Genomic DNA, 12,129 nt, shown 5'->3' with positions numbered 1-12,129 from the left:
TTCCAGCTAAGAAATGATAGTGCTTTGAACTGAAAAAGGGAAGTGATAAAGGAGGTAAGCAGAAGCTGGATTTAGGAGCTGTTCTAGAAGCAGAGTTAGGACTTCCTATTTGATTGGATCTGGCAGAGTTAAGAAATCTAGCTTAATCTATTTAGTCTTCAGACAAATGGCTAGGTTTGCTGGGAACAGGACTTGCTTTCTCCTTAAGCCCTGGAAGTTTCTTGAACAGGCTGTCCTCTCTTCATTCCAGCTCCCTCACTGGTGCACGAACCTGAAAGCTAACATAGTTTTGAATTAATGTGATTGAAAATGGTAGTTAGAGGAAGCAGTGGAATCTTTCAGTTCTGCGTTTCCCCGGGAAGGCTTCCCTCTATTTGTTGGTACCTGAGGGTGCTGGCTCCTTACTCTTTCTGTTTCTTTAACAGCTATGGTGTGGCTTGGATTGGATACTCCTTTTAAGCTGAGAGAAGCCAGCCCCATAGTTCCCTGCTTTCCTCTGGGCAGGCTGCTTTGTGCATGGCTTCCTGCCGCAGCAACGGCCTGATTAAGCAAAGGCCAAGGAGTCGCACAGCCCCAGCGAGGGCAGAAGGCTGTTCCCTCCTTGCTCTGGATAACAAGCGGATGTGAGTGGGAAAGAAAGTAAGTGCAGAGTGACTGTGTGAGAATGATTACCTTCTCCTGCGGAGGGCCTCCTGGAATATGGAATAGATTAGGACACTCGGAAGCTGCGAACACCGCAGATCACTCCGGGAGGGGCAGTGAGCATCCCCAGGGCCCGGGCCTCCCTGATTTCAGGGTGAGGCCTGGAATTAGCGGGAGGCCCTGGATGGAAAATGTGGGCTCCTGGTGCAGGAAGGGAGCTTTCCTTCATTCTCCTTTGTTCACAAGAGAGATTTTTTTTTTCCTTCTAGTGGGAGGTAGGACACATGTATAGCCAAAAATTTATTCACTCTGCTTAACTTTGCTAAATCAGGGAGGAAAATGTTAGCATCAGTGTCTTCCGGGAGAGTATCACTCCCAGAACTCCCTGGAGACTGGGGATGCAGTGACTGGAAGAGCAGATCCACTAAAAAGGAAAGTGAATCTTGCTCGCAGAGAGATGCTTAACAGACCCACAAATAATTGGAGGGACGGGTCCATACGGGCCTTTTAATTGATGGAAGTAAAGCATTTACAGTGTGAACAATAAGTGGAAAAGAGGTCACCGCTTTTCTTGATCCACTGTGCCCAAGCCAGACGCCCCCATCGCTTCCTGCTTCACGCAGTGCCGTTGTGCCTTGACTCGCAGCCAAAATAAGTACTTAATTTTCTATCTCTATGGGTACAAGCAGTATTTATCTAATTTTTGGTTATGCCTCTATGTGTTATCAGTGTTGTGCACAGTGTAAACTTTAAGAGGACCACGAGGCAACATTTGGTGCCAAATACAGAAGTCGGCGCAACGTGGCTCCTTTGGGTCAGGCTCTCGCCTCTTATCTCATGCTCCTCCCCCACGTTCTTCCCCCAACCAGGTAAAAATCATCTTTTACTTCTACCTATAGGCCTGTGGAGCCTCAGTCTGACACCAGTTTCTACCCCCAGCAAGAATCACAGAAGAAGCTTCCTGAAAGCTATGTAAGATGGTTCCTGGTGACACGTCGGTTCTGCTTTAGTCATGTGGAGCTGGTGGAGCCAGGCGCCATTCTTAGCGGGATGTCAGGCAGGTGGCTGGCGGTGTTCACCAGGTGTTAGAGAGGTCATGTGGAATTTAGGAGTGAGTCGGATGTAGGATATAACTCTGGGAAACACACAGTGAGGATGAGAGCCAGTGAGGTTCATCATGGGATAAAGATGGACAGTGCAGTGAGCAGAGAACAGCCTGAGGCTGGCATTCTGGGGAATAACCTCCATTAAGTGATGGACAAAGAATATGGGGAAAAAAAAACACTGATGGATACTTCAAATGAGCAGTAGGCCACATCGGAGGGAAACCAACATCACAGAAACCAAGGAGGAGAAGGGTTCATCTTGAGAGGCTTGAGAGGCATAAAAACAGGAAGGGCGGCAAACCAAGGCCTTTGATTTTGTTTGATCTTCGGGAAGACAGTTTTGAGGACAGGGGAGAGGGAGAGCCAAGATGTGTGAGAATGAGGAACAGGCCTCCCATTTGTTTGGTTCCTTCTCAATTTTGTGCTGGACAGTATTCAGACATTATCTTGTTTATTGAGGGATAAAGAGAGAAGAGGGAACAGAAGAGTAGGAGGGAGACTGGAAAAGAAAGCAAAGCTAGAGATGGAGAGTTATTGGTGTTTGCATGTTTATTTCCTTTTGGATGAGATTTGAGCACATGTTGAGGAACCAGACAAGCAGCCAGCAGAGAGGAAAGACAGAGCCCATAGTCATGCTAGGAGGCAGGTATAAGGGGTTAACTGGTCCATGTGGCAGGGAAAGTTTCTTCCAAGATGGGCGGGAAGGAAGAAAGTTTGGGTGGCGATCCAAAGAAAACTTAAGGAGTTTGGGAGGAAACTTGTGGGAGTTCTCATCAGATGTTCTCAATTTTCCCAGGGAAGTAGGTGGAGAGGTCATCCCTGAGAGTAAAGGGCTGGGGAGGCAACTGACCTGGACGAGAGCGAAGGTGGTGAGGAGGGCGGCAGTGGGGAATGTCGTGACAGGGAGGACACTGTGGGTGATATAAAGGCTTGCAGCCAGGCACCGAGTCCAGCTACCAATGTTCCCCATTCTCCATTGACTCTGTCCCAGCCCCCTTTGGCTCTGATGCTGACAAGGGCCAGGAGAGACTTAATGTGCTCTGAGATTTATTGAAAGGAGGGGAAATAGTAAAAGGGAAAAATTAGGAATTGTTCAAATAGCGATGGAAGACTTTACAGAAGAGGCAAGAGTTTAGAAGAGACTGATCTAAGAACACAGAGTAAGTTCGAGGGATAAGGGTCAGATGGGTCTCTCTGGAAACATGCCCCTCAGTTTTTGGTGGGAGGGAGGGAAGTGATTATTAGTCAGTAGATTGCCTGGGTTTCTCTTTTTGCTTCATTGCACCACTGCCGGAAGTTGATTTGTAATGCAATTCAGCCCCTGTTACCACATCTCACTTCAGATAAACAATGGATCAGGGCTTTTTCAGGTTACATGTGTTTTTCAACCATGAGCATTATGCCTGATAGAATATTTTCAGAGCAATAAGTACATGTTTAATGCTGTCTCCAAGCCAAGGAGGGAAGTTTTATTTGAAGTTTTACTTTTCAATACACTCTTCACCGTGACCTTGACCTTCAGTTTGTAGAGACTTCCTTATTTTTTTTTTTCCAGCTTTGGTGGAGAATGTCCCAATCTGGAAATCCAACGGACATACTTCCTCTAATTACACACCCATGACAGTGATCTCCATGGATATTTGAGTGTGGGCCTGTGCCTCTCAGTTTATCAGTTTGAATCTACTGCAGAGAAGGCTCAAGGTAGAATATTTGAAGATAGCTAGTGATGTTTAGTTTGCTGATAACTGAGCTGAAACTATAAGCACTGGCTCTATACTTTGCAGGTTGCAGTGAAAAGTGAAAGGGTGGGGTTCTTGTCCGAAAATTATGAACAATTTCAAGATGGCAGCAACAGAGCATTAAATCAAGTGTGAGATCCTCTAGGCATGGCTCCCTGTGCAGCTGTATGTGGCACGTGCTCACGAAATTGGTCCTGGGAATTATCCAAGGGCATTAATTCAAGTTGCAGAAACCTCACCAGCTTTCCCCATTTTTCACCTTGCGCAGTTGAGCTTTAGTTTTAGATACTTGATCTAAACGCTGAGCCAGGTTCTCCTTTAGCTCTCCTTGTTAAAAAAAAAAAAAAAAAAAGGATTAGCCCAATGCACCACTGTTAAGATGCTACCCTCTGGCTACTCTGGGAGACTGGATGGGGAGCCGGGAATGGAATGGTGTGATGGACAGAGGTGGGCCTGGGTCTACCTGGGGGCCATGTCCCTGTATGGATCATGTGTTGGCTCCTCAGTAATTTTCAACTCTTACCCCAAAGTGCCTTCTTACAGAACATGCCTGTAAGAGCAGGTATCATCTTCTTGGTTCTTTGAAAACAAAAGATTGGCAGCCAAAGGAGGCTACTCAAGTTAGGACAGTCTTAGGGGGAGGGAGGGAGGGAAGACCCCACTTTTCCATTAGGCACAAGCTTCCAACTCAAAGTACCTGTCCCACCTTTGATGATATTCACAGTAGAAACCCCTCTCCCTTCTCTGCTTTCTGATGGATGGTATTCTAAGCCCTGACTATAAAGTTTTGACTTCAGTGGTTAACAGTTTGATAAATCTCATCTGACTTAAAACTTAAAAAAAGTTTGGCATGGGGAAAGAGTTCTCCATCCTTGAGGGGGTTTTTGTAACTGCCCTGGGCAATGTATTAAGATGTCCCATCAGAGTGACAATGAAGTGGCAGGGATTTGAGGTTCAAGGAAGACCATGGGTTAGAAACCCTGAAGCCTGCTAAAAATTAGATGCAAACAAGTCTGCAAGTTCAGAATAAGGAGGTCAGAAGTTGAAGAGGGGAAGGCTTGGCGGGGATGGGTAGCCCAGTCCCTGGAGGGCATAACAGAAGGGTGCTGGAAGGTTCAGGGAAACAGCATCTGGGGGAGTGGTGGGAACTGGGAAACTGGGGCAAGTAGAAGGGTGGAGCCAGGAACCAGCTCTATACAGGTTTTGGTTGCCAAGGCAACTTGCTCAACATTTCCTCCTGTTTCCTCTAAGGTATGTGGAGTCTTGTTGCCAAGCAGAGGTGGTGACTGTTGGCTGAAGTGGGCGTGGTAGGAAGCAGAGCAAGAGGAGGCTCCATAGAAAAGAGTGAGAAAACATATGGAGTGTAGAACCCAACATCTCTGCAGTCCTTGGCATTCAGTTGCTCCAAAGAGGAAATCTATGCATTTTCTATTTTTGGTCTGATAAATAAGCTCGCCAAGAGCACAGACCATTTATCCTATTCTTGTCCTTCTATTCTAGAATGGATGGCACCATGATCGGGCCCTCATTCTCCACCCCTTGTTTCATTATTGAGGCGAAGTTTGGCTACAGTCAAAGACACACATTTGAAGGCTGTAGTTTGATGGATTTCTGTGAATGATGAAGGTGTTTTTATGAACATCTAGAGAATGATGAATTTCTATACCTGTGTAACTACCACCCGGATCAAGATAGAGAACATTTCTGCTCCTCCATAGAGTTCACGTGGATCCTGTTCCTAGTCAATACCTACCCCTCTTAAACCACCCGACCTGTTCAGGTCTTGAACCTCTTCTCCATTTAGACTCACACTCTGGGTAATCTCATTCGGTCTCATGGCTTTAAATACAATCTATATTCTTATGGTGCTCAAGTTTATATCTCCAGCCCAGGTATCTCACTTAAACTCCAAATGTATATATTCAGATATCTTTAAACATCCCTACGTGGATATTTAATAGGCTTCTCAAACTTTATAGGACAGAAACTAATCTTGTGATTTCACCCTCACCATCTGTTCTAACCCTGATCTCCCTCTTCTCAGTTGTGGCAACTCCATCTTTCCAGGTGCTCAAGTGAAAAAATTTGAAGTAATCATCAACTCCTCCCTTTTTCTCCTCCCTCACATCCAATCCACCAGGAAAATCTCATGGAAGCTACTTTCAAATTATATCTGGAATCCAGTCATTCCTCACCACATCCATCGCCATCTCCCAGACTTGATATACCTACCACGGTCTTTTGTCTCTTTAGAGTCTTTTATTCACAAAGAAGCCAGAATGATTCTTTTTAAAAAAGAAGCCAAATCAGGTTACTTCTGTGCTCAGAACCCTCTGATGGTATCTCATCTTCTTCATCATTAAAGTCAAATCCCTTCCTATGACTAATAAGGCCCTGCCTGACCATGCATCCTGCCTGTCTCCTCTGTACCTTCCCTTCCTCGTCTTTCCCCTTTGCTCACTCTGCTCCAGCCACACAGGTTTCCCTGCTGTTCTGTGGACAAGCCAAGTATATTTCCATCTCATGAGCTTGGCCTTTGTTTGCTTTCTCTGGAGTGGAATTCCCCCAGATACCTGCACAGACAGCTTACTTCTGTCCCTCCTCCAGGTGTTTATCAAATATTTTACTATAGAGGATTCCCCTAAAGCATCTTCTTTAAAGCAGTAACTCCTCCTCTCCCCATGCCATGTGGGAGGATGGAGGATGTACCAGATGTTGACTTGTTTGTTTGCTTATATCCTGTCTCTTACAGAGTTCCTTAGGAAGAGTTCTCCCTTTGTTGTGAAAACAAGCAGTTTAAAGAAACATACTTTTCTCTTGGATTCAGTTATAATCTCAAGGAGATCACATTTATTTTTATCTTCTACTATCCTCAGCCCAGTGATATGAATGCTGTATTTGTGAGCTTGATTGAATCATATAAAAAACTAATAGCTTAATCAAAAGAGCTGTGAAAGCTTTGTGATGTCACTAAAGGGACTGTGATTTTTACGTTACACATCATGTAATCTTGGGCAAGCAGGTTGCTGACCCTTTCTGAGTCTCAGTTTCCATATCTGTAAAGTGAGGGTCATAATTCTTTTCTACGTGCCTCAAAGGTAAATTCAGCATGAATCAAACATTTAGGCAGACTTCTTGGCATTTGGGGTTACAGGTATCTTTTTAGAGAGCATTGATTTAGATGTTACCTAGGAGCATATATAAATTGTAAGATGCCTCATGATGTGTGATATTAAAGTATTAAGGTGTTGAGTAATTATAATCCTGGACACTTCCATCTGAGGACGTCTCTATTTACACATGGGTGTCTCCTCAGTCATTCCAGTGGTGTATGTCTGAGTGCAATGTGGTTATTACATGAAATCTCTACTCTTCTGGAACCTTCTGTTACATGCCTCTGGTCTTTACAAAGTGATCATTAACTTCCAGGTGGCCTCCCATTCTGACTCCGGCAATGGGCCAATTTCTTGATTCTATCTCACAATGTGACTTCCAAAGTAAATGTCTATTAAGCCTTTGTATAAACATTCCAGGCCTGTAGCAAAATCAACTGAACATAAATCACACACCGAAAAGGGTTTAGGAAAATGTGTAAGTTTGAAAAATGAAACAGTACAGGGCAGTTTCATTGTGGATCTCTGGCCTCAGTTACCTCAACTAAGACTTTCTCTGGTCTACATCACAGTTCATCCTCTGAGGTGGTGGTTTTCAGTTACTCCAATGGGCTTTGCCCAAATATAGAGAAAACAAGCCCTCTGTGTGTAAAGACATCAAGATGCCTACTTGGAAATGGGCTTAACCGACCTTCTAAGTAAAAACCAGAATCTGCCATGTCCTCGTCACTGACTGTATCTTGTCCACATTTAGAGGGTTTGGCTGGAAATCAGAGTGATTGTGATAAGTTTTAATTGTTTTGCTTCAGTATTCCTTCTTTATTTAGAAATGGGTGGTGGATGAAAGTTTTTGCTTTTATAAATTGATTTTGGATTTTTTTTCCCTTGGAAAGAAGGATAATAAGATGAAATGAAAGCCCTTCCCTGAGGAATGAAGAGGAGTCAGAAGAGGGTATTTGACCAAAGTTAAGAAACTCGGTTTGAGGCTTGCCTTTGGGGGGCTCAGGTGTGCATTGTATCTTGTAAGAATAAACTTGGCAGCTTGACAATAGTTGCCCCAAACTTTACTTTTCCCAAAAAATATGACCCAGAAAGCATCTTTGTGGAGTGGCTCCTGTGCAGGGGAATCAACCCATTTGAAGATAGTCATTTTCAAATAGATTTTCACGTTTTCAGAGTAGAGCATTTTAGGTCAGAGAAAGTTTTCTTTTCCAAACACCTAGCAGGCACTAAAGCAATATCATGGCCTCCTTTTATGTCTCCTATTTTACCAATTAAAATATGTTGTCATCCTCACTCTCTTTTTTTCCCTGTTGAAAACCAGTGTAGAAGAAAAGATTTACCAAAGGGGATTTTGATGCTATGTAGGGATGTCACAAAGTCTGATAAGCATTGGATTGAGTTACCAAGAAAGATCACATGGTATGCTCCTCCAGAAGATAATTCAGGAGATGTTGTCCTTGGTTGAGCACATTTGACTTTGGGTTCTGTCTGGAGTGTCAAAGCACACAAAGACTTGCACTGTGTCCCTGTGGTCACTGATGTCACTGCCTGGCTCCTATTCCTTTGGCCACGTGAGGAAGGTCACTTGCAGATGCCGCTAGTATATGCCAATAGTTTCCTGCATCTCTTAAGACCAAACCCACCCGGTCCTGTGAGACTGCTTCTTCTATGCGTGGGACAAGCTGGTAGTCTTCACTGCAGGGCCACAGCCCCAGGATTGCCCTTGACAATGAGGGATGGAGTTGGTGGATAAACTCCCCAGCTTCATTCCTGCCATGTAAGCTCCTTGCACCCAAACATTTGTCTCGATCTGTTTCTAAGGGAACCCAAACTAAGGCAATGTCTGACCTCCTCACCTAGGGATTGCTTAGGCCAGGCGTGGAATCTGAGGAGCCTTTATGATATCACTTCTTATATTCAAATGATAAAATAATAATAATTTCTTTAGCACTCACTGTGTACCAGGCATAGTTCCAAATGTCTGTCTGTCGTCTGCCTATCTATCTATCTATCTATCTATCTATCTATCTATCTATCTATCTATCTATCTAACTATATTTAATTCTATGGATTGTGTATGATGACTATCCACATTTTGCAAATAGGAAAGTAGAGGCATAGTTATTTGCTCAATAAATATCACAAAGCCAGTAAGTTTTCAGGCAGGATTCAAACTCAGACATCTTCAGCCAGCATTCCTAACTCCCAAGACATCCTACCTCATCTTTTGAGAATCAAAATAATGGACATGAAGGTTACTAAAAAAAAATGCTCTATACAAATGAGAGGGATGGCTATAACTAAAATCTTCTCAACCTTCCCCTTTTACTGCTCTTGTGTGTTGAGAGGATTTCAGCAAAAGTCGAGGCTGGCTCCAAGTCCACTCCACTCTCTGAATGCTGCTTACAGAAGGGTCGAACTCAGTCTAAAAGGATATTAGATTCCATTTTCTAATTATTGTTTGTTTTTTGGAGTCACTGTAAAGACATCCATTGTCAAGATTAGGGAGGTTCCATTACAGTGAATCGCAAGAGGCACCGGGAAGCTGCTCACTGAGGTGTCTTAGAATTATGTCACCACCAAAGGATAATCTTGCTGCAGGCAAGATTGCTTTGGGCGTGTGTTCCAGTGTAGGTGCCAAAAATGCTAAGATTTGCAGAAAGGAGGGGAGAAAGGAGAGCTACTTCCTCTGTAGGCTTTGCTGCTTGGGAGGGAGACAGAAAAACAGCAGGAAATGCTCATTTCTTCTCCTGGGATCTTTCAGGGACCTCCCACCTGAACAGGACTGTTGAACTTTGCTTGGGTCAGGGAAGACTTGCTGGAGGATGAGCAGAGACAGTCCTTCCCTGCTCTGGAGCAGCTGGGGGAGCAGCCTAGTGGGAAAAGGTGTAGAAAAGGTGTGGGGACAGGTGTGGCTCCAGCCTTATGGCTAAAAATGACCCTCATGGGCAGCTCTGGCCAGGCAGTTGGAAGTCAGAACCCTGAGCAAAGCAGAAGCCAAGAGGCATTCTGCTTTTTCTTGGCTATCGCCAACAAGGCTGTTTTTAGAGGGGCATAAAGTTGGTCGTGATTTCACAGGCAAATTCCCACTCTACACAGGCCTGGGAAAAGCTGTCTAGATGTTGCAAAGGCACCAAGGTAGGGAAGAGAAATTCAGGATCTTAAACCTTTCCATGGCCTTCCAAGTATGAGTGGTGGGTACAGTTGACAGTGGAGTTGACCTCGGTTCACTTGGTGCTTTAGTGAACTGTCTCAGGACTTGGCACACAGCCACCCTGCCAAGGCAGATGGGGGGAATAAACACCATTAGCACATTGATAAGTGTTTGTTTTCCTTCAGCATTAGGGCTAAGAAAAATAAAGTGGGGAGGATACCAGACTCTGAATTAAGCCTTTGAAAGTCTTCCCTTTTTGACTTTTCTGTGATTGTCTACTTATGACAGAAACAATCAGAACAGAGAGAAAAAAATGGGACACATTTTGCCAAAATTGCATTTAGCTCCTTTTTATTTATGAGCAAGAAGCATTCTCTTTTATTATATCTTTAAACCAGTGGGGGGGGGGATGTTGTAGGTATAAACCAAGGTGTTCTGTGGCCTGCTGTCTTTTATTGAGTCCCTGGAAAGGATCACCAGGAAAGATGCTCCAGAGGGCTTCATCAGCCAGGCATTTGCACGAGAGGTGAGAGACCTTTCTGAAGTCCATTAAAGATGATTCATTACTATTGGTCATGCACATGTTTGTGTTTTATTACGTAAATGTGTAAATCATACATCGGCAACTAAATGTATATGCCACACTATTGTAGGCCTTGGGAGGACTAGCGGGGTACAAGATGTGATGATTATTCCCAAGGAAAGCCTAGTTTAATTAGTGAGACAAGATGACCACGTGTGTGATAGAGACAGCACAAAAGCGTGTGATTAAGTAGTGAGTTGAGAATTACTGGCTGCAAGCGCTGTTATTCTCTTAGTTGTGATGCAAGAGGTGTTGTGGAAACAGCAAAGCTTGAGACAGGTCTGGAAGGACTGGTGCAGCTGGAAAAAACTGGGGAGGAGTGGAGATGTTATTCTGGATTAGGAGAATGACATGCACAGTAGCACGGAGGTGAGAATGCACATATGTGTCTGTGACACCTGAAACAGGGCAGCCTGCTAGATTGGAGGGTTTTAGCAAACTATGAGGGAGCAGTAAGAGGAAAGGAAACAGTGCTAGAGAGGGGAGACAGGACTTATGTGTTCTAAAATCACGCATGCACCTTCCTCTCAGTTTGATTACAAATTAACATTAGATCATTCTGTTTTGTCCACTTGTTTAACTGTCATTTTTTGGAAGATGTCATTTGTGCATCTAGCTCTGTACTTGGGGACATGGGCCGTTTAGTTTGGGTTTCCCCAAGGGTAGGCCCTGACACAGAATCCAGGGCAAGTTGTTTATTTGGGAGGTCATCCTAGGAAACTCTAGTAGCAGGTAGAAAAGTGAGACAGAGAGGTAAATGAAGGCCATAGGGATGTGTCACCAAGATACTTACCAATGTGGGCAACTGGAGTTTAATCCCACTGGGGAGCAGCGGAGCTCAGATGAATATGTTTCAGAGTGGTCCTGTTTGAGGGGTAAGGGATTTGGGGTATTTATCCACCGATTCCCTTCAGTAATAGCTTGAGGGCTGCTTCTGAGGCATCAGATCCCTAACACTTTTGTTCCAGAAAAAGTCCACAGGAAGAAGTTGAAGGTGTTTGCAGTAGGCAATCTCGGTGCTAATATGTCAGTATTTTTAGGCTGGATGTTGGAGATCATGTACCTTAGCTGCCTTGGGCTGCTACAACAAAATAGCCTAAACTGGGTGGCTTACAAACAATAGACATTTATTTCTCATGGTCTGGAGGCTGGATGTCTGAGATCAGGGTGCCAGTGTGCTTAGGTTCTGAAAGCCCTGTTCCAGGTTGCAGACTGCTGACTTCTTGGTGTGTCCTCAGATGGCGAGAAGAGGATGAGCAAGATCTCTGCCCTCCCTTTTTATAAGGGCACTAACCCTATCCCTGAGGGCTCCACCCTCATGACCTAGTTACCTCCTGCAGGCCCCACTTCCAGCTATCATCATATTGGTTTCAACATATGAGTTTGGGAGGTCACAGATGTTTAGTCCATTGCCCTGTGTTTCACATCCTCTTATGAAGGTCAAGTCACCCTGGGACAAAAGTCCTTGACTAGCAGTTATTTATCTTTTCCTGTTTCTTTTCATGCATTACCATGGTCTGATCTGATGCAGAGCAGACTTTGGAAGGACAACTGTACAATTTGGGACGTGGAAGCATGAGGGAGAGTTTGAGTTATAATAAGACTCCACCTGGACTGGTTTACTTCTAGTCCAAGGATTTGCCGACACAGATGTAAGTGAGATTAATAAATAGGATAATGGCTCAAATTTGAAGGAACCAGAGCAGTGATTCTGGGTTTGACCCTGGGTTTTCGGTAGAGAGTATATTTAAGTGAACTGAAGTCATATTTAAGTTTTCATGGGGAAACT

At 44.2% G+C, this 12,129-nt stretch overlaps 1 long non-coding RNA gene across 1 annotated transcript in view; it reads left to right on the top strand.

The window, feature by feature from the left end:
* Positions 1-1,505, top strand: part of LOC116657948 — a 56,457-nt gene extending 54,952 nt beyond the window's left edge. Inside the window, exons 6-7 of the long non-coding RNA XR_004313127.1 lie at positions 426-639; positions 1,372-1,505. This is a non-coding gene — a long non-coding RNA (uncharacterized LOC116657948). The remainder of the gene's footprint in view (positions 1-425; positions 640-1,371) is intronic.
* The last annotated feature ends 10,624 nt before the right edge of the window (positions 1,506-12,129 follow it).

The sequence above is a fragment of the Camelus ferus genome, chromosome 19 (genome assembly GCF_009834535.1).
Source record: "Camelus ferus isolate YT-003-E chromosome 19, BCGSAC_Cfer_1.0, whole genome shotgun sequence".
NCBI lineage: Eukaryota > Metazoa > Chordata > Mammalia > Artiodactyla > Camelidae > Camelus > Camelus ferus.
The sequence above is the reverse complement of the archived record's forward strand: the minus strand, read 5'-3'. Positions and strand labels throughout refer to the sequence as shown.